The sequence below is a fragment of the Sus scrofa genome, chromosome 13 (genome assembly GCF_000003025.6).
Source record: "Sus scrofa isolate TJ Tabasco breed Duroc chromosome 13, Sscrofa11.1, whole genome shotgun sequence".
Classification (NCBI taxonomy): Eukaryota; Metazoa; Chordata; class Mammalia; order Artiodactyla; family Suidae; genus Sus; species Sus scrofa.
This window is the reverse complement of record NC_010455.5, coordinates 88,014,400-88,038,130: the sequence shown is the minus strand read 5'-3', so window position 1 is coordinate 88,038,130 and position 23,731 is coordinate 88,014,400. Positions and strand designations below refer to the sequence as shown.

Here is a 23,731-nt window from a genome sequence, read left to right as displayed (position 1 = left end):
ATAAAACTTTTATCTAATATGGTCTGATTTCCTAATGTCTTTTACAGCTTTTTGATACAGAATTTCTTGAAAAATTGCAAAACACATTTATATGCTTCTTTGAGTCTATTTAATCTTGAGAGATCTTCAGTATTTGACTTTCAAGCCACTGACATTTCTTAAGGGCACAGACCAATTGTTTTATAGAATGCTTTTCACCCCGGGTTATCTTGTGTTTTTTCAATATTAAATTCAACTTGTAAACATCTTGGGCTGGAATGTAATATAAGGAATATTATACACTTTTCAGAGTATCACATGTGGCAGATCATGATGTTCTTCGCTCCTTATTAGTGATATCAATATGGACCACTTGGTTGAAGCTTTGTCCAATATTTCCACCATGCATTTATTATTCCTCTTTTTGTAATGTAAAAGAGAAATAAACAGAAATCTCGGTTAAATAAATTTGGGAAATCAGAACAGGGACCGCTCATGCCCTGCAATGTAGCACAGCACAACACGGAGGAAGAAAAATGCCTTTTCTTTCCTGGCAGGGACTAGTCCAATGATAAACCATGTACTCCTTATTTACTACAGCAGACCCAAGTCCCTTTTCTCCCCTATAGAGGAGTTCTCCTTCCCTTGCCGTGCAGGAACACGTACGTGGCTCACAATGACTGCAGACCTTAAATTTCAATTTTCTACTGATCACAAATAAACTCATTTTGCTAAAAAAATATCTAGCAGTCTATTTATTTCAGGTAAACATTTTGGTGGCCTGTATAGGATCAGAGAAGACCCTCTCTACATTCTCAGTTCCCACCTACTAATTCTCTCACTTAACTACACCTTTACTCTGAAACTCTCACTGCTTCCTTTCCTCTGAACTTGCCCGAATCTGTCCCTTTAAAATTAAGCCTTCTGGGGATCCAGAGGCTAAACCTTTAATTTCTTATATTTCCTAGATTAAAACTGAGTGAAACTTTGTCCTATATTTTATTTCACTCATAGTAACAATTAAATTATCACATACAAGCACAAGAGACTCACAAGAAGTAGAAACAGTCTGAACAAACTTACCAGCCATCATCCTAATTTTAATGCACAGTAATGGCTCAGAGTTTTACTGAGAATTCTTGGCTATTTCTCTCTAATCCTGAGGGCTAATCTGGATGATACAAAGTATCTTAGAGATTCCACTTTGTTGCAATATGTGGATGATGTTTCTTTGCTTTCTTTTTCAAGCCTCTTCACAGAAGACAGCCTCTACTTGTCAAAGCTTTTAGCCTTAAAGGAACATAAGATTGCCAAAGAAGAACTGCAGTTTGTCCAAATTCAGGTTTGGTATTTAGGGCATCTAATATCAAAACAAGGGTTACATCTAAATATATGTAGACTTCATGGTGTCCTTAGTATCCCCAAACTAAGTGTAGTTGTAAGGTTTTCTCAGGCTAGTTGGGTATTGCTGAAACTGGATTCCAAATTTCTTTCTTATGGCCAAACCTTTGCATGTTTTACTAAAAACTAACAACCCTGACCCAATTTTACGGGAAGAACCAGATGATATAATCTTCAAAACCTTAAAGAAGAGTTTGATAAACCCACCTGTGTTTGGGCATTCCAATTATCATGTTCCCCTTTTCCTTGCTATACATAAAAGGAATGGAATGACCTTTGGGTACTCACTCCAAATCACAGGGACCACAGTTAACCCATAGACTACTATAACCAGCAACTGGACCCTGTGATACAGGTATATACCCTTTGCCTTAGTACCATTATGGATATTGCCCTTTTGGTTAGGACCACTGGGAAAAACATTGAGAGACCTCTTTAACTATTCCTGTACCTCATTCAGCTGTCTCACCTATGAAGTCCTTTTGTTGGCTCCTCCTCACTTAACTCTTTTACACTGTAAAAACAAACTGACTTCTTTTCTCCCCTCTGGCACTGATAAAGTCCCTCATGACAGCTTAAAGCTGAGAGATCACCACCTGACTCCTCATGATGATGTACAGGAATTTCCTGTGAGTAACGCTGACTTCGTATGGTTCAATGATGGTTTTATTTAAAGGGCGACAATGGCATATATTGTGCTGGGTATTTTTTGCTAATTTCTTTTGATGTTGTTGAGGCAACATCTTTGCCCAGGACTACTTCAGCCCAACAAGCTGAATTATATACCCTTACCCAGGCTTGTACTCTAGCCAAGGACAAAAATACCAATATAATAAATATGCTTTCTGAATAGCTCTTGATTTTGGAATGACATGGAAGCAATATGACTTCCTTACTTCCAGTAGAAATAAAAGTTAAAATAGTCCCTGAATTATTGCATTCAATACTTTTACCAGTCTCCATAGCTATTATTTAGATTCCAGGGCATTCTAAATGTGACCCTTTGGAAGCTAAAAGAAATCACCTTGCTGGCATTTCCATAAGGGATGCTTTCTTTAAAGAGACTAACAGCAGCCAAACCTCTGTTAAGGTCCAAAGGGATATTTCCACAAATGATAACAGAAAAATTGCCTAGAGAAGCCCTAAAATTGGCCTCAGGAAAAAAAATCAATAGTTTTTGGTTTGATAAAGAGAGAAAGTCCCTATTTGGACCAAATAGCAACTCAAAGATTGCTCTCCTACCCGAGACTCTAAAATCCCCACTACTTACCACTGTACATGCATTAAACCACTGGCCTCCTGACAAAATGATAGCCCCCATGTATCAGTATTGATGAAACATTACCAAGAAAAAGTTCCTACTTCATTGTCCCATTTGGATGAAGTCCAGTCCAGAGAAACCTGTTTACACCACTTTCAGACATTTTAAGCTGCCTAGTGGACACTGACAAATGGACTTCATACAATTTCCTCCATCTTACGAATATATGTTTTAGTCATGGTCTGTATATTTTCATACTGGATTGAAGACTTCCCTTGTAAATAGGCTACTGCTTCTTCTGTGGCTAAAGTCCTTTTGGAAAAGATTATCCCATCTGCAGAACTCCTTCTCAAACTTTACAGTGACCAAGGAACTTATTTTACTGGCCAATTACTTTCATAATTCTGTGCTCTTTGGCAAATTTTATAGCATTGTAGTGACCTTCCCACCTTAAATCCTCTGACTCAGCTGAAGACACTAATGGCATTATTAAGACTCAATTGGCAAAATATGTATAGGCCATCCATATACCTTGGCCCAAAGCATTACTGTTGATCCTCCTAAATCTCAGATCCACCCCTTCTGGAACTCAAAAGCTACCACCCTTTGGGATGGTCACAGTATGCCCATTGCACTTGTCTCCTTCTTCTTTTGACCCACGACTATAAAAATAGAGATACTCTAATATTACAAAGGTCTAATTGCTTCTATTAAAAATATCATGTTGGAATTCCCATGTAGCTCAGTGGGTTAAGGTCTGGCATTGTTACTGCAGTTGCTTGGGTCACTGTTGAGGCATGGGTTTGATCCCTTACCTGGGAAAATTTGCATGTTACAGGTGTGGCCAATATATATATATATATATATATATATATATATACACACACACACACATATATATATATATATATATATATGTTTTGGTAGAGCACTTTTTTTAACAGTGTGCTCTCAGGTGATGAAAATCTTAAGCATCCCATCTTGCAACCTGAAGATTTTCTCTATTGGAAAAGACATTTCCAGAAGGACTCTCTTCAAACTCACTGAAGAGGCCCCTCTCAGGTACTGCTATCCAACGCAGAACCACCAAACTAAGGAATAGACTCTTGGATTCACATGACACACCTAAAGTAAGTGCTGAACTTTGCCTGGGCCCACAGATCATCTGGTGACCTGAAAGCAAAGATTTTCCAGAAGTGAGGTAGATAGCATCTAATGATAAGACACTGGAGCTGGTCTGTTAGAACATTTTGCCAAACTTTTGATGACATAATGCTTCAGATGATCACCAATGTCTACGATCTTGATAACATATGGAGTTTGGATTAAAAATCCTTGAGAGAGCCACTCCTACCCCTGCTTATTACTCAAATGTAACCTCAAATAGGGTTCTGATATGTGCTTTTTCCTTTCAACATGAAACACCACACTCAGGAAAGGTTCTTCCTAGTATTAAGAGGCAAAAAAAGTTGCGAAAAGAAGAAAGCCTGACCCTTGATCAATGACGCTTTCAGAGGAAGATCTTGATCAAAATGGGGCTGTGTTAAAAATTAACAGAAATCTCGAGTAGGGTGACCAGAAGGGGGAGCTCATACACCCTGTGACGTATCCTTGCCCAACAGAAGAAATATTCCTCCTCTTTTCCAGTGAGGAAGGATACAACGATGAAAACCCATGGACGTTTTTTATTATATAGGCCTCCCAACCTCATTTTCTCCTCTATCATATAAATATTCTGAACTTCATTTGACTCACCCCACCCCAGATTTATTATCCCTTTATTCTTTTCTTAATCAGTCTTTATAATGATGGTTACAAAATGGTGATTCTATCATTCTTTCTATATTTATTAGTCAGCCCTTCACTGTAAAGACCAAGTTTGTCTTCTCTTCCTATAGCTATCTATCTACCCATTTATCTATATTTAATTATTATAAGCAGAGACTCATTTTATTTATTTATTTATTTATTTTTGCCACTCCTATGGCATGTGGAATTTCCTGAGCCAAGGATTCAACCTGTGGCACAGCAGTAACAGTGCCAGATCCTTAACCCACTGAGCCACCAGGAACTCCCATGGAATCAAATTTTATTTCATGAATTCTAATACATTACTGTTGTTTGAGACTATGGGAGTACTTTCATGTTGGCTCCTGGATCACTGTGACACTTCACATTTCTTGGTACTTATATCTGATACCACAGACATTTTATTTATTTATTTAATTTTTTTTGTCTTTTTGTCTTTTTAGGGCTGCACCCACAGCACATGGAAGTTCCCAGGCTAGGGGTTGAATTGGAGCTGCAGCTGCTGGCCTATGCCACAGCCAAAGCAACATGGGATCCGAGCTGTGTCTGTGACCTATACCACAGCTGACGGCAATGCCAGATACTTAACCCACTGAGCAAGGCCAGGAATCGAACCTGTGTCCTCATGGATGCTAGTCAGGTTTGATAACCACTGAGGCATGCCGGGAACTCCACCACAGATGTTTTAGACTCATCTTGAATTTTCCCTCAACTTCCCTGTCTTAGAATCAGCCATATTTCAAAGAGACTCTGGTTTATTTCAGTGGGGAATGCTTTCTCTCGGCTTCCTCCCCTGGATGCCTTTTCTCAGTCTTTCTAGACTAGTCTTTCTCTGCCAGCCCTTATGTGCAGGGGTCTTTAAGTTTCTGCTCTGGGTCTCTTCCCTTTTCCTAAATAATTTCATCAATCCCATGGCTGTATCTCTCTCCTGAGTATCAAAACTTCCCACCCAAACAGAACTGCCCTGGCTACATTTGGAATTTGTATAGTTAGTTCCTGAAATATCACAGACACACAATTAATGAATAGTTTTATGACAATGGCATAGGGATTAAGTCACGATAAATTGTATTTTACTCTGTGCATCTTCTACTTTTGGCAGATATTCTCTAACCTTCAGTATATCTGACTTTATGCAATAATTTTTCATATCAGAATGGGTTCCTACTGTAATCTTTTTCTTATTTCTAGAATTATTTTTACTAGAAAATTTTAACATAGATTCATCAAGATCAACAAATAGGATTGCCAGATAAGATAGAGGATACCAAGTCAAATTCAAATTTCAGGTAAGCAATGAATAATTTTTTTGGAAACTATGTCTCAAATAAGTTTTAAAATTTCACTGTTTATCTGCAATTCAAATTTAACTGAGTGTCCTATTTTTACTGCTAAGTCTGGGAGCCCTATCAATATATTATAAATATTTAATAGAAAATAGCCTGTAAAGTGAGGTAAGACCCTCTCATATTATCTAGAAATAAAAGTTATATTGTGTTGAAAACTTATAAAATGTTATATTAGGAAAGAACAAGAAAAAAGGATTCTATTTTCCTGACTATTATACTTTGAATATTTCACAGGTCCACCTCAGATTTATAATTTAATTTAAATTCAAAAAGGTTTTTAGCAACATGGATGGATCAAGAGATTATCATACTAAGTGAAGTAAGCCAGACAAAGATAAATATCATAGGATATCACTTATGTGTGGAATCTAAGAGAAAAATGAATAAATGAACTTATATATAAAACAGAGATAGACCCACAGACACAGAACACAAATTTATGCTTAAAAAGGGGAAAGGGGGAGGGAAAAACAGGAGTTTGGGATTAACAGATATACACTATTATCTATAAAATAGATAACTAACAAGGACCTACTATATAGCCAGGAAATTATACTAAATATCTTGTAATAATGTATAATAGAAAAGAATCTGTAAAAGAATATATATATTTTATAATATATGTATGTGTTCATCATATTACAATGTTCATCACTCTCAACAGTGAATTGAGTGGGTGGTGTTACATGATGTAAAGCAGACTATGGTTTGTGGAGGATGTGAGGTAACAGATGCAGGATCTCTTCAAGTTAGCACCAGTGCTCCAAAGTCAGCATTCATATAGGCTTCCCAAGTAAGTGAAAAGATCTGGACAGAGCAGAAAACTTTTAGGTAAATGGTAAAACCACGCTAAAAGACAAAATGGGAAAATACAAACAATGAATGTTACTTAATTCTTTCACTACCTAACCCCAAACTCTAGTATTTGAATTTTTGCAGTAAAAATAAAAATGGTTGAGGTAGAAGTGTATTCACTGGAGAGGATTAATAACATGACACTATTATCAGTTCACTTGTTTCATTATCAAAGTGGAGAGAAATGGCCAATTAACTCAAATGTGACAAAGATTTTAGTGGTCATACCAGAAATAGGAATTTCAGTACAATCTCATCAAACTCTACTTTTTACTGGAATGTGCTAGAATTGAATTTAAAAGAACAGATTTCAGCTTTAAAGGTGTCAGCTTCAGTGTCCAGTTTAAATGTTGACTATTCTAAGCTTTCAGTTTGCTAGATGTGGAGTATTTCCACCTGCTCTTGAAAAATGGACTAGATTCTGAAACTTTGTAAGGCTTGTAGTAGAGTGATGGATAGAAAAAAATGAAGGGTCATAATATTACATGATACACAGTTCCAGTTTATAATAAAGAATAACAAAAAATAAAGAAAGGATAAGGAAATAAAAAAACACTCAGAATATGATTCTCTCAACACATATATATCTTGGAAGTTGTTATGGATAACAATTTGTTGGGACAAGGATTCACTATTGACTTAATAGAAATTAGTTTCTATCCTTATAGGTTTAACTTACTAATCACTTGAGTAACACCTACTGTGTGCCTGATTAAGCACTGTTTTCCTACTGTGGACACAAAGACTAATAAGACATTGGTGATGCTCCCAAGAATCCCATTGACTATTGAAGAGAAGCCATAGTCCAGTGTTGGTAAATGAAGTATAGCTTTTGTAAGTACTTCTATTCAATAAATCTGAAATTGTATATGAATTTAAGTATTTAAAAAGATGTGCTTATATTTCCTCTTTCAAGATATTCCTTGGTCTAGGACTAGCCTGCAGCAAGTAGAAAGGAAAGTGGTAAGTAGCATTTACTCTTTATTTTTTAGTAAATGATAACTAATGGGTTGAGTTCACATATGTAGATGAGACAAGCTTGACAATTCCAAAAGATTAATGGAAATCTGGATTCCATAAATCACTGGAATGTTTTCCAGTGTGCGGGATTATGACACACAGCAACAAGGTAGAAGGAAGATCTGGTAATGGAGCGTCTTGCACATTTAGTGCTTTCTCTAGGATTTGATTATTTAGCTCAGATTTTCTATAACAAAGTTATTGATGAGGAATTAACTATGGCATAAAGTTTCAGTTAAGCAAGATGACTAAGCTCTAGAGATCTGCTATATAATATTGTACCTATAGTCAACAGTCATGTATTATATACTTAAACATTTGCTAAGAAGGTAAATCTCACATTGTGTTTTTGCCATGATATCAATACTCTGAGATAAATTATATGGGGAAAGAATTTTAAAAAGAATGGCTATATATGTACATATATGGCTGATTCACTTTGTTATACATCTGAAACTAACACATTTTAAGTCACCTATACTCCAACAAAATGTATTAAAATACATATAATATACAAATAAATTAAATTAAAATAACAGAACAATAGATTATCTCATCACAGCTTTTTGCTGTTTGATGGTATTCAGAACATAAAGATCTAAAAGGATACTCAAATGAATATTCTGGAGAAAAAAATCTTGAGGTACCAGGATACAAGTTAAATTTCAATGAATTAATTCAGAGAAATGTCTAATTGCCAACGTATTCATGCCCCATGGGGTCTCCAAGATTTTAATTTTTTCTTTACTCAATCTCAGTAAAAATTGGGGAAAGACACTGTAGAATTAGAATAAGCTGTCTTTAGTTATCATACGTATTATTAGATCTTTTCCACAAAGATTCTGTTGTGTCCTTAGCTAATATGACTTTTGTCTGCACATAAAAGCCTTGTCAGAATCTAGTAAATAACAATACTTGGTGCATCTTTACTAAACACATTCCAAAACAGAGGATCAATGACCATACACAACTGTAAGTAAATTAATTTCAACTTTTAATTAGTAAAACATTGCCTTCCATTTTCATTGCAATTCTCAACTCCGTGGAAATTCAAATTTTAACTCTGGGGGAGAAATAACCAAGATTGATTCAGGTAATATTTTTTCAGGAAAATAAAGTTCAGTCTCCTGAGTTTATGAAGTTTTAAAATATGTTTTAGCATTTCTAGCTAAATATAGCCAAGAAGAGAATGTCACCCAGTAGGTAAGGAAGTGACAGGTGTGGTGGACAGATCTGGAAATGGAGTTTGGCTGCTTTCTTCCCTAATCATAGGAGATGGATTCTTTTCCATAGTGGAAATGCACTCTATGAGAGTGAGCCAGAATCTCAGAAATATTCAGTACGTGCAGGCACAAGCAGTTTGTTTTGTGAGGACTAAATGAATCACAATTTAGTTTCTCAATATGTAAAACACCTATTTCGGTGAAAGAATTTTCTCAGTCTGAGTTTCAGAATGTGAACAGTGACAGGACGCATACCCGAAGTTCCCCCCCCCTTTTTTTTTTTTGGCCTTCTCATTATAAGAGAGGTTTTAATTGTGGCCATGTGGTTCATATTGAATCTGACAAGTCATGTAGCGATTAAAAATTGGAATGCTTTGACAGCAGGGTGAGCATGAGGATCAGTTGCTGCATAACTCCCCATGATGGAGAAAGCCTGGCAAGTGACTAGGGTCTGGTCAGGGGGGAGTCTTCAGCATCAGTGCACAAGGTGGAGAGGATTGACAAGTCTCATTGAGACAGCACCTGGGGATGTCAGATGCAGTGACCACTTCCAGTACTTGCTTGTCTCTCCCTTGTGCTGTTTCCCCTGCAACATAAAATGGAAACTGAGTTTCTGCCACCTTGGGTTGTGGATTTTAGGATTGGCCTGGAAGTCAATGAGGGCCTTAAACACAGCCTCACACTCAAAAAATATGTTTACATATACATATGCTTTCTTACAAAAAGATATTAAACTATTAAAGCTATTATATCTGTGAGCAAAATGTAAATGTGAGAGGGTTCATAGTGTTCTACTTATTGTTCATTTTTCTTCAAAATCAAGCAATCAGTAAGATCATAGTTTTATCAGTTTTCTCTACTTTTTGTAGAAATTGAAGTTTATTTTTGCTTTCATCTAATGTATGTTATTGCTAATGACATGATAATATTTTACTGGTGCTGACTGATTTTCAAGGCCATTAGGAAGTATCTTGCTGAAAGCGTCAGCTTTAAAAATAATGCTATTTTTAAGAAGGGACTGTTCCACAAGTATTTGTATTCATGTGTGTATAAATAAATGTGTTTCCAGTTAGCACTCAATTTTTTCTTAGGGGGACTAGTATTTCCAACAAGTGGTTGAATTCGTGGAGTACAAAACAAAGAAACCAAAGCAGAAAGTTCAAAGGAGGAAAAAATAAACTTATGAAGGAAAAAAAAAATATTATTACTATATTAGAGTCCATATCATGTATAAAGGAAATTTTGTTGACTTGATTTTTAGTTGTACACACTGTGAGGAACATTGTCAAATTATAACCTACAAATTTTTAATATTTTAGGTTATCTTGAAATTTTAGGTTATCTTGATATTATCTTGAAATTGAATCTCATTGAAAGATTATTGTAAGAAACATTGCTTAGGCTAAATTGATAACTTGAAAAACACAATTTTTTATTGTTTTTTTCCATCAGTTTTCAAAATAGTAAGATGGTACCTAAGCCACCACCAATGGTAATTAAATATGCATGTTTGTGTATGTATTTTAGGTATTGTTTTAAGCACCCAGATATATTTTTTAAAGTATACTAAATTATTTTTTATTGTTGAATAATATTCCATTGTATGGATTTACCACATTTTGTTTATTTATCCATGTCTTCATAGTTGTTTGAATTATTTCTGTTTTTCAGCTATTATAAATAACACTGTCATGAAATCCATGTACAAGTTTTTGTATGGACTTATAATTTTATTTATCTTGGGTACATAACTATTTGTGGAATTCCTGACTCATATGATAACTCTATGTTGATCATTTTGAGGAAACATAAAACTATTTTCCAAAGTGGCTTCCCATTTGGAATGGCTTTCCCATTCCGTCAGCAATGAATTAGGTTTCCAATTTTCTAATTTCTTCACATTCTTGTCAGTTGAACTTTGAACAACATGGGTTTGAATGGCTCAGGTCTATTTTTACGTGGATTGGTTTCATTTTCTTTTTTTTCAATTTACTTTTTATTAGGGTGTAGTTGATTTACAGTGTTCAGTCAATTTTTTATTACTAATTTAGGAGCATTTTCAATTATGTATTTTTTAAAAATATAAGCAAGTAATAATATAGATATTCATATTTCCACCACTTTAAGTTAAAAGTTAGCATACCTGCTTTTTTTTTTCACTTAACACTTAACAGTAGCACATCAGTAGATAGATATTGCCCTCGTTCATTTTGTAAGGTTCTCTAACATGTGGATGTACCCAGTTGTTTCTTACTAATTGATAATATTAATAAATAATACCAGTAAAAAATAACCTGTGCAGTCATCACTTTGCATTTTTGACAGTATGTCTTTGGAATATATTCTTAGAGGTGGGGATTGCTGAATACCACAGACAGCTGGAATCCTCACTGTCTCCCTTCCTCCCATTTCTATGAATTCCTTCACCAGCATCCCTGAGTATTTGCTACTTATGGCCTGCAGTCATAGCTAGAGAACTACCCTCAGGGTACCAGAGCAGGTACCTAGGAATACCTAGGGATTTACCTCCTTTCAGGGTGGCTTTTAGGAAAGGATAGACTTGTACCAAAGTGTGAAAGCCCAGGTACCCCTTTGAAATTAGGCAGAAGCTTCTTTCTGAAACTGTTGCCTGAAGATAACTCTTTCTTGCCCTCACTCCCTTAGCAATGCCTCCTAGGAGCACCTACCTAATTATGCATGTGTGCATGAAAATTTATTGCCGCATCTGCTTTTGACGAAGTAGACTCAAGAGTCTAGGTATATGTGACTTTGCTAGATATTACCAAACTTCCTTCCAAAAGGGATGCATCATTTTGCCTTCCTACCAGCGAAGCACAAGAGTGCCTATTTTACAGAGTCTCACCAAAGAAATCTGTTAGCAAATTTAATTTGAAACTGTCAAAATATATGTCATTTCACATAATTAGAAGTAGCAATCTTTAAAAAGTTAAGATCTATTTACATCTCCTATTAGATGTTAGCCTATCTTGATAAAATAGTGAAGCCCAGAGTCTATCAATAACAATACAATCCCCTCTTTCAGTTGATCTCTCTCAACATACTATATGAATTATTTAGCACCAAGAGAGAAACAGGCTTCAAATTCAATCAATTAATCCATAGTATTTAGTGACCACCTGTAAAGTATCTAAACTTAAGAATAATAACCATCAATAAATTATGATAGAGTATAGTTGTTAAAGCATACTTTGGGAAGAAGAGGTTAAAATATTTTTTGATACTTGCAGTTTTTTATCACATGTCTTGACAAATAGGAAATTTGGATTTGTAAATAAAAGATTGTTCAAGGTTTTACTTCAGAAATATTTGCAAAAACATCAGCTTTCATCCAATGAATAAACCAAAAGATTTAGAAAGCAGAGCTCACAGAGTTTGCAACCACAAATCAAGAGCTCAAGATACCAATAGATAGAACTAGTGAGACAAATATATTAACACTAGGTTCATTATATAGCATCATTGTTACAAACCAATGCAGGTATCAGTGCAGTAGACGGAAATTATTTCTTCTTCTTTTATTTTTTTTTTCCTGCAATTCAGGCTGCACCTGTGGCATATGGAAGTTCCCAGGCTAGGGACTGAATCAGAGCTACAGCTGCTGGCCACAGCCATAGCCAGAGCAATGCAGGATCCGAGCTGTGTCTGTGACCTACACTACATCTCATGGCAATGCCAGATCTTCAACCCACTGAACAAGGCTAGGGAACCCACATCCTCATGGATACTAGTTGGGCTCACTACTGCTGAGTCACAACGGGAACTCCCTCATATTATATCTTTAGAAACAAAAGAAGAAATTAAGTTCAAAGATAATAATGTGACATATGAACATAATACACAGTAGTCATACTCCTAAGAACTGCAAGTATTTTACACTCAAACCACAATCTAGTATAAACGTTAACTTTTATTTTATTCAACAAATATTTTTGAATATTACTGATAGAGATGGAGTAAGCACAGGTAATTGTAGAAGTCCCAATAAGGGACCATAGATAGAGAGGGAAACCTAGGGCCCTTTGGGAGATCGCTGTAAGTTAATAACTGCTCAGGAGGGCCATCAGAACAAGGCAGGCTTGCTTGACTAGCGGAGGTGCAAAATATGCCTCAGGTCATTGGGTGGGGGATGAGGTGAGGCCTGCATTCAGGTTCAGACCAAAGGCAGGAGTTTAAGAACCACCTTCTGCTGATTTGTACCATGACAGTCCTAGTTTGACCTTATAGAGACAAAAACTCTCTTACCAGATACAAAGGATGAGCTACTACTTGAAGAAAGAGGAAGAGGTGGTCTTTTCCCACTCCCCACTCCCCCTGGATAATAAAAACACAGCCCACCTAATCCTAAAGGCAGGGCCTCCTTGCCTGCCTGCTTGCATCTCTCATAAGCATCCTATCTTAATATATCTATTTTTTGCCTATCACTTTGTCTCTCACTGAATTACTTCTCCATGGAGGCATAAAGAACCTGAACCTGAGTAAACCTAGACACTGGGTGAGTGATTCTAATTTAAAAACTGTGGGTTCCACTCTTAATCTGGGTTTAGGCTGGCTTAGAATCCCAGAACGTGGGTTCAAGTCCCTATCTGGGTTCTTGGCTTGGTTCAGGCTATAGTGCTGTCAGTTTCATTACCCTGTACCAGGCATTAATTTGGGTTCTTAGAATACCATTAGCACACAAAACAGAGATTTTAGGGAGACATGAGATAAACAATACTCATAACAAGTCAACTATGTAGTATGTTAAATATTGAGAAGTGCTAAGAAAGAAAGTGAGGCAAAGGGGATTGGATTTCAGCGCCAAAGTTTGAGATTTTAAATATGGTTGTCATGCAGGCCTCACTGAAAATAAGACATTTGAGCAAGTGTTAACCACGTGGGTTAACTACTGGGTTGAGAAGCCTTGAAGGCAAAAGGACCAGCTGGAGCCACACCCTGAGGCATCAAAGTGAGTGGTGTACTTGAGTAACAGCTCAAAGGCCAAGGTGACTGGAACAGAATAAGAGGGAAAAGAGGAAATATGTCATAGACATGAGAGAAGTCAGCTTCTTTAAGGGCTTTGTAAACCTGTTGTAAGTACTTGGGCATTTCTGATGAGTGAAAAAGAGAGCTATTAAAAGGCTTTGAACAGAAAGATGATAGGATCTGAATGAAGTTTTAACAGAGCACTCTGAAAAACATCAACAGAATAAAGGGTAGGGGCAAAGACAGAAGCAAGAAAACCAGGAAGAGGCTGTACCATATCCAAGGGAGAGATGTGGTAACTGGCACCAATGAGGAAGCTACGAAGGAGGTGGAACACTTTGATTTGGGATAAGGTTTAAGATAGAGGCAACAGGGAGTTCCCATCATGGCTCAGTGGTTAACAAATCCAACTAGGAACCATAAGGTTGCAGGGTCAATCCCTGACCTTGCTCAGTGGGTTAAGGATCTGCCATTGCCGTGGGCTGTGGTGTAGGTTGCAGACGCAGCTAGGATCCTGAGTTGCTGTGGCTCTGGTGTAGGCCAGTGGCTACAGTTCCAGTTAGACCCCTAGCCTGGGAACCCCCATATGTCGTGGGTTTAGCCCTGGGGGGAAAAAAAAAAGATAGAGGCAATAATACTTCCTACCCAAGTGGGTATGGAATGAGAAGGAATGAGAGGAATTAAAGATGATCCCAAAGGTTTCTGTTTGATCAACCAGAAGAATGGAGTTTCCACAAGGGAGGTGGGAAAGGCTACCTAGAGGAGTTTTGAAGGAGGGACAAGGGTAACAGCTTTGGGCAAAATGAAGTGGGAACTTCATGTTAAAATAATGTGTAGCCTTTGAGAGTAAAGGTCAAATTAAAATTTCCTTTAAATCAGGACTATGACAGCTCTCGAAATCCCACAAAATACCTACTACAGGACTTTGTGCACAGAAGATGTAAAATGAATATTTGTTGCATGAACTAAATGCCCTTGGTTCTTCCATATTTCTCACTGTGGCATGTGTGGAATGTATGCACACAGACATTCTCAAATTCATTGTTAAATACTTTATTTATACTCTTTTTAAGTGATGGAATTTTTTTTAAAAACTGGCAAAATAGCCAAACTGATCATTTTTATAGGATAACCTTTTTAATATAGACTTAAAAAAATACTATACCATGTGTATATAAATGCATACAATGCACTCAACATCACCAACAGTTTTTCTTTTAAGATCACCAGAAGAAATTCATTTAAGAATATATTTTTAAATGTATTTAAGTGAAACCTAAATAGTTTTGAAATGTATCTTTAGGTTTAATAGCTATCCATCTTATACAAAATTTCCATATTTTTCCCTTTCTAAATCAAATTTTACATGCCTATTCAGTAACTACCAATACATGTAAAATAACAGAAAGAGAACCACATACTTATAATATCTTATTTCCATGTCTCTTAAAAAAATCTTATATTCACGCAGTACTCCTTGGATTTCTTTCTCACATTATTCTGCAATGCCATGGAGGATATTTGCATATAATTCCAATTATTTAAAAATGAAGCTCATGCAGCAAATGGTATTGGACATCTTTTCCATTTTAATAGCTGAAATTAAATTTATGAAGAATTTGGATTCCCCAAATAGTGAGAATTGTATGAATGCACAATCTATATATATGCTATAGTGTAAAGAATTAATACTCAGATATACATGCATCTATATTTTCCATATTACAACACCTAAAACTAAACTTTCCTTTAAAAAGATATAAAGGATTTAGTCTCTAGAAAGTTTACTGCAATATTGACTGACAACAAACAGTTAAATTAAACTTTAGATATGTGTTAGTCATAACATAATCTCTTGATATATTAGTAGGTCAATAGTTCAGCCAAGAAAGGGACTCTAACTTGAGCAGACACTAATTAAAAGAATCAATTCTTATCCTACTACATATGTCCAATCATATTAACACATTTCTAGATTTCTTACTCAGTGGACTAGTCAAGATTAAAGGATTTGCTAATATGAAGGAACAGAGTATGCTTCCAAACTGACTGAGCAGATTTGTGAACAAATTAGTTCATTTAAAATTGACAGTGAAAGATTGATTTTGCACAGAATGAGTTACCTAAAGTATTCATCATTTCCTCTGTCTCTGCACACAAGACAGAGATACGTTTCCTTCACTTTCTGATTGTAATAGGGCTGCTTACTGAGCACCTTTATTTTATAGTCCTGATTGCAGCCTGTCATTCTTTTTAATTCAGATGTATTTTAGCCTCTTAGGCAGACCTTCAGAAATAACTTCCTTAAAAGCCTCTGTAAAAGGACTCATTACATATTGCTCAATTCAACCATACTATAAATTATAATGCCGTGGAAAGTTCTAATTGCACAAAAGATACAATTACTCATAAGGCTATTTGACTCATTATTCAAATGCAGGGGCAAGCAGGAAATCCAGATGCAGGAAACCTTTTTTCAAAGTTGAAGGTCGGTACTCTACAACTCAGACAAAATATAAGATGTTTGATATTTAATATACATTTAGTATATTTTTGTAAATATACAGTAGATAAATATTTTATGAAAAATGTTAGAAACTCCAGAGAGAAAAAATGGAAACAGAAAGGTTAAAGGGGCTGAGGTATTCCTTTTTTAAGTTAAAAAAACAAAAACAAAATCTTTTGGAAGGAGAAAAAATTAGAACACAACAATGACAACATAAACACAATTCAGGAAACAATATTAAGTCAAAACAATGTCCAAAGAAAAGTGTGGGAAGGTAAGCTATTGCATTTACAAAGACCTAGACTTCATATATCTGAAACATAAACATACATTATGGTAAGGTGACATACTATGGAGGTAATTTAATCTATCAATTAATTATCAGTTAGAGTTGAGGTGCCAGGGAGGACAGTAGAGATCTAGGTTAAATACTACAGGTGGAAGAGTTGGGTAACCTGGTCCATGACAGTGTCTACTCATTCAAAAATGGTGATATCATGGAGAAATTAGAGGAGCAATGATTCTGATTTTATATCTTTGGAATATCTATGGGAAATCAAATGGAGATATCCACAAGGGATTTGAATAGATAGATGTGTGTTCACAAGTTATATAGAAATGAAATATTACATCTATTTTGCAGATAAAATGGAAGCTCAGAGAGAAGATTCAATTTTCCACAAGGTATCACAGTCAATCAACACTGGTATTAGATTATCTGACTTTAGATCAAATGTTTGCTCATTCATAATAAGAGGGATGTGTGTGTGTGTGTGTGTGTGTGTGTGTGAGAGAGAGAGAGAGAGAGAGAGAGAGAGAGAGAGAATCTATATGTTTAAAACAACCCAGATGTCAGCTAAGGAAATCCAAAGGCTTCCTGAAGATTTCTGTGGAATCCTTGGGTGATTTCATGTTCACTTTTGGTTCTAAGATGCTATTTTCACTAAATTCTCAATTTGGTTGCATTTTAACACCCATGTCCTGTTTGATTTGTTCCATTTATGGCTGCACAGGGAATTCCACTCCCATCACTAAGTCAACAAACCTATGAATAGCTGCACCCAAATGTTTTGTCTATCTTCCAGTCATCAATATGTCATAATAAATAAAATCTTAATGGTCTAAGGCCAACTCTACCTCATCTATACTAAATACCACCTCCCTCTCCTAGTGAAGGAACTCACTCCTGTAGTTGGTTCCTTTGTTTTTTTCAAAGCATTTGCTCTTTTTCACTGTCAGATTGTTTTTCCATTAGCAAAATAAAAGCTTAATAATAACCATGATTCCTTTATTGAGTGTTATCAAAAATAATTCCTAATAATGATGATTGATATTTTAAGGCTCCAAAACCCACCTCCCCCTCCAAGTTTGCCCACTGTTGCTTAAACCCACTTTAAATTTTTTTGTCCTCCACTGCACCCAATTGCTCTTGTCAAGGCCTTTAGGATCTCTACATGCTAAAACTAACAGTCAATGTTCAGACCTCAACTTATTTGACCCATTTATAGTATTTGGCAGAACTGAAAAGTTAGCTTTGCTTGAAACCCTTCCATTCCTTGGCTACTCAGATACCTCTCTTTCCTGGCTCTCCTTCTCCCTATTTGGCTGCTCCATCTTGGTTTCGTTTGCTGATTTCTGCTCATCTTCCCAACCCTAAATGTTGCGGAGTGTCCCCAGGGCCCTATCTCCAGAACTCTTGTCTTCTCTGTCTACAATCTCTCTCTCTCGGTGATCTCAGACGCCCCATATTTTTAAATCCCAAATACATGCTTATGTATGCCAAATGTACCTCAGCAATCCAGACCTTTCTCAAACTCCAGACTATTTTTTTTTCCTGTCTACTCTCATTTCTAATTGGTTGTCCAACAGGCATCTCAAATGCAGTACATCCAAACTCAAGCTCATCATTCCCAAGCTCCCTAAACTGCCTTCTTACAGACTTTCCATCTCTATACATGGTACCTCCATTTTTTCACAACCCATGCCAAAACTCTTGGTGTTTTTCTTACCTCTTCTCTTTGTTAATACCAAATCATGAGCAAATCCTATGACTCTTTTTAAAAATCAAGTTTAAATCTCATAATCTCTAGCTCCCTTCCCTTGTCAAGGCCTCATTATGACTCACTGGATTGTTGGTATTGCTTTTGAACTGGTCTCACTATTTCCATTCTTGCCTCCACAGATATTCTCCATGTTACCGCCAGAGTAACCTTGCAAAACACAAATTAGATCATGTTATTCAGTGCTCAAAAGCCCCCAGTGCCTTCCAAAGTCACACAGAGTAAAATCTAAAGTACTTACAATGGATTATACGCCCTGAGGTGATTTGGCCCCCTGTAATTATCTTGACTTCAGTAACTAGCATTCTACTTTGGGCTTACTCCTTCATACTTGCCTCCTTGCTATAATTGTACCATGCCAGGCATAATCTACTTCTGGGTCTTTGCTCTTGCTATTCCCACAACAAGGATGCTTTTTATCCATAAACCCTCACAATTCCTCTCTTATTTCAGGTATTTCTCACATTTACCTCTATCCATTAGATTACAGCTTTGGCTATGTGATGTTACAGAGGCCAAAATAGCAATTATAGTCCTCTAATCCAGAGTCTGCTCCACTATTATATTATAAACTCCTTGAGGATAAGAAATCATGCCTTCCTATCGCAGGTTCTCTATTAACACTCAGGACTCGGCTGCAATTAAGAAAACATTTAAAAATGCTTACCTGAAAAAATTTATTAAAGCCAAGTGGGCATTGAGATTTCTCAAAAGCAACAAGACTACACATCCTACTACCCTCACCTTGATCATTTCCAGTGGAAAGAGGGTTCCATCTGATAGTTCTCATGAAAGAAGCTGGCTTTTCTATCTTTTATGAGAAACACTTGGTCATATCCATTATAGGCCTGAAGTTTCCTTTATGCTCTCCATATATTTAATAAAGTTTTCCTTTTCTCTAGATTAAAAGGTAAGGAGAAAATATGACTCTCGAGAAAGTCACCCTAAGATCTATAGATATCTTTGTGGGAGAAAAATCAATTCATAAGATTGTGATAAACATGTAATTCTTATGGGAAATATGTATCTAATAATAGTTTTAGCTTACTGTTTAATATTGGTTATGGAGGCCAGAGAAAGACCTGACTCATGAAACCCATCTCAAATTGGATAATGAGTTTTGATTGGATGTCATTACTGTCAATCATTTTGACCTTAAAAAGCATTATGAGAGAGAGGTAGGATATCCCTCCTCCTTTGAAGCAGAAGCCCAGGCTGCCTGCCAAAAAGTATGGCTGAGTGTTGTGGTCAAGGGGAAGTAGTCCAGCTTGCAAATACTAAAAAAACAGGAACTCTCAGAAGCAACACACCGAACCTAGAAAGTGACATCTTGGTGTTGTGTAATATTATTTTGAACAGGCAATATTGGGCACTAATCTGTCGGATCATTGGTCTATTGAATCAAGAATGCCCTGAAATTTCTGCTTTGTTGCTTATTTTTAAAGAATAGAGAACTGGGTCTAGCGTGGAGAAAGGTCTCACCCTTTGACTTTCCAAAGTATCTATTACAGCTTCTCACAATTCTCAGTCATGTCACCCCTTCTCCTTAGCGCAGATGGGTTTAGAGCCCAACTAGAAGCTGGTCACTGTGGCCTGGAGGAGGATCAACTAATTAGATAAAACAATCAGAGTCCACCTAGGAAACATGGTGGGTCAATCCTTCCCAGGTGTGGGAAAAGCAAGGAAAAAAGAGTGAATTCTCAATTAAATTATTTTTAAATAGAAAAGGAGAAAGAGTTCTCCAAATGTAAGGTCATACATGTTTATTAGAGATGTCACTGAGAATTTTACAGGTGGAGCTGTACAGTATAATTTTTGGGTAAAAAAAAGACTACATTTAGAGAGATACAGGTATACATCCAAAACAGAAGGACTTCAAGATAAGCAACATAATACTAGCAGTGGTTACCTCTTGGGAAGGGATTACAAACAGAAGGGGTTCCACCAAGTGAAGATGGTTCACAATTAACTTTAGGTACATGTGTTCTTTGAATTTCATAATAAGAATAAAGTCATACTTTGACTACTGAAGCAATTTTTAATTAGAAAATAATATGTATCCCTTATGACAGAAAGTTTATAGCTTCACTTAACAGTACCCCTGAACAAGACAGGCAATATTGACAGAATGCCATTACATTCATACTTCATGAACCCGGATATGGATTAAAATAACTGGCTTTATAAATAGTTTTAATTTGTTTGAGTTATATTTACTTTATGTTATAAGCCAAATAGTATCATTTTTAGTAGGTTAGTGTATATCTTGTGGAATATCACATGTAGAAAATAACAAAAAAGAAAAATATGTATTTGCCTAACGATTGCCTTTATACATTACAAAAACTGTCACTTTGTTCTCTGAAACTGTATTTACTTATTCATTTTCACGTGAGGAAATCATGTGGGTTATAACTGTCACATCTTCACAGATATTAATAAGCTTAGCGCTTAGCAAAGCACTAAGAATTGTTAATACTGTTCTTGTGGTGTTTCTTACTAAAATAAATCCTTAATGGGCCACTGTAACCCACCATAAGTACCTCTGTGATCTTCCCTTTGCTTTTTGATTTGTTGACAGTTTGATTTGGGGTATGTGTGTGTGTGTGTGTTTGTGTGCATGTATAATGACAATAATTATTAAATACATGTAAATGTTCATTTATTCATCAAACTGCATTGAGTACCTATTATAAATTAGCCAGTGTACAAGGGATACAGACACAAAGCTGGATGACAGAGTCACTTCTCCAAGAATTACAGGGACTGCTAGAAACCAAGGATAAGTAAAAAGTTCCTTCTATTTACTTATGCTACATTTATGAGAAACAGGGTACCTGAAAGTTGCCAAGTCAGTGGAGGTAAGGATGGGGAAGAGATTCAGGCCAGGCTTCCCAGTAGAACTGCTGCTTAGCAGACCGATGGGATTCAGAACACACTACTCCCAAATTTGACTTGTGGCTTATTAAACATTTCAACTGGAGGTAGTCTGAGAAAAATAGCAAAAGCAGAAAGATCACTTTGAACTTCCTACCATTCTTTTATTCTAAAACAGCTCATGAAGCCTTGATCTGAGAGGGGCCCTACCTGTACCTGGAGAAAAAGAGCAACTTCATCTTCAAAGACAAAGAGATGCTGATAAGAATCCTGATAACAGGCCTTGTTAATTTCCCCAGGTTCACTACCCTTACCCTCTACTCCTTAGCCTATCAAATTTCTATACAATTGTCCACTCATCATCAAACCTAGCATGAAAATTCTCCGTCCTGTTTCTTCAGGTCTTTATTTCCTTGTGAAATCTCCCATGCCACACAAAATTTATATTAAATAAATGTTTATACTTTGCTCTTGTTAATCTTTGTCAGTCTGATTTTCAGACCCAGTCAAGGACCCTAAGAAGGTCAAAGAAAACTTTTTCTTCTCCTACACAGACAATGGGATGATATTGCATTCTAAGTCCAAGGAATACCAAAGAGAGTTATAAACAGCAGAGTAAAATGGAGAAACTACAAATAAACCAGTACTAACAAAGTGAGGAAGCTTACTGGGCCCAAGATGGAACCGCTCTTGTCCTGTGTGCCAGGTGAGCAACTGAAACTTAATAGCTTTCATGCCCCTGTAAATGTTTCACTTGACCAGAAACATGGTCTATCCAAACTGCCAGTCCCCAAACGTCAAGTCATCACTGGGCTCTGTACTTTATTTCCAAACAAAGTGAACCAGGTAGTCCCAGACAAGCAGATGTTATCTTTTTGTCTCTTCCTTAGTCTTTATTTTTTATCCAATAAAGACATCTTGCCTCCCACCCCATCTTGCAGTTCTTAGAAAGGAGACGACTGTCCACTTCACGAAGCATTAAATAAATTTGGTTTGTATCACCTAAATTATCTTCTTTAATCATTTTTTTAACATCACCAAGAAGGCAAAATTTATTATGTCATCATACAGACTTTTTCATGGATAATGCAATGGTTATTAAATTGGGGAGAGGCATAATTAAACATATTTTTAGAGAGAAAACTCTAGTCTGGAGATTATATGAAAGTGAATTAAAGGGAATTAAGACTAAAGGATGAGTTAAGAAACCATCATATAATCCTGATGACAAATGATGGCTTGAGCTAAGTGGCCCTGGGAATAGGAACAAGGGCAAGATTTGAGTATGTTTGGGAGATCTGAAGCTCATTTAGGTGTGGGACTGTGAAAGCAAGAAGGATCAAGGATAGGCTTCAGAAAGCTTTCCCAGGCTTCCTCTCTATATGGTTATGTGCATTTTTCTAGGGGAAATAATTTATTTCCAGATCCTTGGTTGGGTTCATAACTGAAAGAAAGCTCAAACAACCATACTGTGCTATTATCATACTCCCACTTGATTTAAAGACAAATAGTTTTACAATTGTTTCTTATGGTACAGTATACAGATTTAGCTTACAAAAACACAGAATGAGATATAGGATTTAGCAAATACAAATTTACATTTAAATGAGTGCCCTGTACTTTATTTGGTATTCCTTCTGAATGACACTAGAGCTGTGAAATAACATTTTGCTGGGAAGATAATTCTATTCTTCATTATCTAGGTACAAAGTTCCTTCAGCTCAAATCCATTAATTAATTAATATTGATGGGTTGCTACCCTGTCCATACTGAGTCCACTTAATAAGTAAACAGATTATGGTCCCTTTCCCTTGGGAGCTTACAATGGAATTGGGAGATGCTTTTTTTTTTGAAAAGCTGATAAAAGAATTAATAAATAATTATAATTTGTAAGTACTAAGAGGTAAGCAAGAAACAGTGATAGAGAGCAATGTGGCATTTCACTCAGATGGGAAGGAGGCCAAATCAGGTGAAAGGCAGGAAGGAAAGTGGTTTAAGCAGAGAGATGAGTTTGCTGAAAAGAACCATTGAGATTGGAAACAAGAATGATTTCTTAGAGTGGTCATAGGGGAAAGCGGAAGCACAGTCAGCAACATAATTTGCAGGAACCAATACAAAATGAAAATGTGTCCCCTTGTTCAAAAAGTAGGAAAATATGTCATTAAAGTTCCTAAAAAATAAGATTTTTTGCTTTATTCCACTATCTCTTTTGATTTGTCAAAGTGGTTTTTTTAATCGTTATTTGATATCATTCTAAGTGTAAAAAGCAAAAAAAGTTAAAATTTTAAATCATTTCCATCACTTTCTCCATTTATCTTTCTATTGGGCAATGCTGCTTTTAGGTACAAATATAAGAATATTTACCTCATATACAGAATCACCAAAATCACACAGTTTGTATTTCATAA

General features: G+C 36.1%; 2 long non-coding RNA genes across 3 annotated transcripts in view; both read right to left on the bottom strand.

The window, feature by feature from the left end:
• Nucleotides 1-23,731, bottom strand: part of LOC106505376 — a 464,045-nt gene that overhangs the window by 180,861 nt on the left and 259,453 nt on the right. The gene's annotated exons all lie outside the window — the stretch shown is intronic.
• The window catches only part of LOC106505380, a 50,901-nt gene continuing 42,965 nt past the window's right edge, over nt 15,796-23,731 (bottom strand). The window contains exon 3 of the long non-coding RNA XR_002337724.1: nt 15,796-21,435. This is a non-coding gene — a long non-coding RNA (uncharacterized LOC106505380). The remainder of the gene's footprint in view (nt 21,436-23,731) is intronic.